This window comes from Apteryx rowi, unplaced genomic scaffold (assembly GCF_003343035.1).
Source record: "Apteryx rowi isolate R43461 unplaced genomic scaffold, aptRow1 scaffold_695, whole genome shotgun sequence".
Classification (NCBI taxonomy): Eukaryota; Metazoa; Chordata; class Aves; order Apterygiformes; family Apterygidae; genus Apteryx; species Apteryx rowi.
The window spans coordinates 299,896-303,002 of NW_020450977.1; the positions used below are offsets into that span (position 1 = coordinate 299,896).

A 3,107-nucleotide genomic window follows, 5' to 3' on the forward strand; every position below is an offset into this window, starting at 1 on the left:
TATAACATAGTTGTGAATAAAGGCAAAAAGAAAAAAAATTCGAAAGAATTACTCTGACAAATCCTTGTTCATAAGAATCATTTCTATTATTCTGTTTGCTTCTCCTAATTACAATCCTAATCTATAGCAACAGTGCAAAGTTTCAGAAGGAAAGACTAACAAGTAGAGTCCATAACATGAGAACATCACTAATGCTGCCACGTTTAGATTGCCCTTTACTGTGTCCACTTAAGTGTAAGGTTTACCAGCAGTTGTTTCATTCTTCTGTCCAGGCCATGAACACACCAGAGCTTAATACTTGACACAAATAATTATGCCCATAGAGATTCTGGATGAAACCAGACTTTCCCTATTGCTGCAGGGGATTAAACTTACGTTGTAAAACAAGGTTTTCAAAAGACGACCTTCAGTCATCATGGAAAAAGGGTATCAGTTGCTGCAGAACAGAGATTGACAATGTAGCTCTGTCTTTGGCTCCTGCATGTCCATTGCTCCAGTGAACCTTGTAGCCATTCTTTGATTATACAAATAAGGAAAGGACTCAGTCTCACAAGAGTAGGCAAACCTAATCTGCACAGTGGTCCTGTCTTTATCCCATCACTTCATATATTTATAAAGGAACTTCAGCCCTTCTGTCACCTCTAGTAAATCTGACCTGTGATTGAATGATCCTCCTACAAATTAGGTGTTTCAATAGTGTGATCATTGTTTAAACAAGGAAGAAAGGAAGCAACAGCAATAGTTGTGATGACATCTGTTTTTTATAATCTGCACAGTATTTGTATTCAATACAGCATGGTATAAAACGGCTAAAAACTATGAGGATTTGACATTTGCATCCTGGAGATTTTACTTCTCTTTCCTCCTCTTTTAACATATATGTAGTTGGCAAACTTTTCATAGTAAGATCTCAAAACTAGTACACCTTATAAGACTGCAACATTTACCTTTTTCATGTGCTAAAAATGCACAGTGAATTTAACTAGAAGAATATACATCACATCAGTTGCAAATTCAGGAAGAGTTTGTATTTCTTGACTTTGAAGTCTTTGCCATATTTACTACAACCTACTGCCATATTAGGTGCCATACCTATTAGGTCCAAAACAGTGCTAAAATAAATTATTAAAATTAAAATATGGAATATTGTTCTTTCTTAGGTGGCAGTGTAGGTATGACCTTTGGAAAACTCCTTCAGCATACTTCTCTAAAACCCAATTTTATTTTTTGCTAGACCAGCTTTAAAAAACCAAACCAACGAAATTGTGAGGTTCGTTTCAGTCAGTTAGAGCTATTCTCAGAACAGGTATGATGGAACTTTTTTGCCTRTTTTTTTCTTTACGTAGACTTTATAGTGACGGATAGCTAAAAGGTATGCCTAACAGTGCATTACCTATTTAATTTCTGTGATATGAATACTATTTTGCACTTTAACACTGCCTCCAACTGCTCCAGGTAAAAAAACCACTTATGCAAATTTCTAGCATGTAGAAAGGTAACATGGTTTCTTGAGGCAGTGAAAAAAAGCCCTTGAGGTACATCTATACTGTAGTTTCAATATTAAGCGGCTCATTGGTTTTCAGTATTCTTTTGTACCTTGGTTTGGCATAAGGGTGAATTCCTGGGAAACTATTTGATCTCTTCATGTGTCCACGCTAGCTATGCAAAATAGGCTTTAACGGTTAGGGCAAAAATGAGAGCTTGAATGAGAACTAGTTAAAGGATAGCAAAAAATTGTGTTTTTAATCTTTGTAATTTCTCTGTGACAGTTGAGCACTGGAATAGGTCTGCTGCAATGCTGTTTTTTAACAAAATGCTTGATTAATTGAGCTCTTTTAATAAAGCAAGACAAAAATAACATTTAAAGTAGTGGTAAAAACTCTGCTGAATGTGAAAGAGGGGTAATGTTTATTATAATAACATTTTAAATGGAGGTAAAATCCCCTGATCCATTACATACTACAACCGCTATCAACAATAGGACACTATCTACACTGTATTTTATCTTTGAAAACTAATGGCCTGAAATTGCTAAAGTCCAAATTGCTTCTATGTTACTACTTAGATGAATAAGGACTATTCATGGAATTGTCAAGAACAAATCATGTCAAACCGATCTAATTTCCTTCCACAATGTGGTTACAAGCTTCATAGATGGGTTAGAAGCAGTAGACGATGTATATCTTAAACATATTTCTTTAAACATATTTCATATGACATAAGAAACAGAAACGTGGTTTTGATGAAACCACTGTAAGGTGGGTGTAAACCAGTTGGAAAACTAGAACCAGAACAATTATCAGTGCTTCAATATTAATATTATATATTAAAAAAACCACCAGCTGGTGTCTGTCCTGGCTACAGGTCTATTCAGTGACCCAATGATAAAAGGGAGAATGCTTATCATGTTTGCAGATGACACAAACCAGGGAGGGGCAACAGCCATTTCAAAGGCCAAGGTCAGAATTCAAAAAGGTTTTGACAAATTTAAGAAACGGTGTGGAAAAACAGAATGAAGTTCAGCAGGAACACATGTTTCATAGTGGATCACAGCAACAGTTCATCTAGTCCAGGATCCTGCCTCCAGGAGCGCCCACCACAAAATCCTCCACGTCCAGAACACTCTCGGCAGTTGCCAGTGTGAGAAATACTGTCCCTCATAAAGACTACTTCCACCTTAATCCCTAAGAAAGCCAGGCTGTGGTGAATCACGGTTTCCTTTCTTCCCATTTAACTATGCCTTGCATGTAATTCTTCTAAACAGCTAGATACCCAGAGCATCACCCAGTAAATATAGGGGTATGATACCCCTCTATATTTGCTATTGCCCTACCGTGCTCAACTAGAACCAGGACAACAACAGACAAGCAGGAGCCAACTGCAGATGAGGAGACGTGGAGACGGCGTCGCGGAGATGACTGACCGGCCGGAGAGGCTCCTCGTTCACCAGGACTCACCCGCTGCCTGCCCGGGCCCGCCGGCCCCGGCCTCGCCGCCAGCTGCGCCTACCTAAGCCGGGTAGGGCCTCGCGTACYCCCCGGACGCCTCTCCAGCGCGCACCCGCGACGCGAGCCAGCGCCCCGGCCCCCAAGCGCTGCGCAGGGGCC

At 39.7% G+C, this 3,107-nt stretch overlaps 1 protein-coding gene across 1 annotated transcript in view; it reads left to right on the plus strand.

Moving 5' to 3' along the window:
• Positions 1-2,933: 2,933 nt before the first annotated feature.
• NUBPL (nucleotide binding protein like) overlaps positions 2,934-3,107 on the plus strand; it is a 119,926-nt gene continuing 119,752 nt past the window's right edge. The window contains exon 1 of the mRNA XM_026086481.1: positions 2,934-3,018. The gene's annotated coding sequence lies outside the window, so the exon portion shown is untranslated. The remainder of the gene's footprint in view (positions 3,019-3,107) is intronic.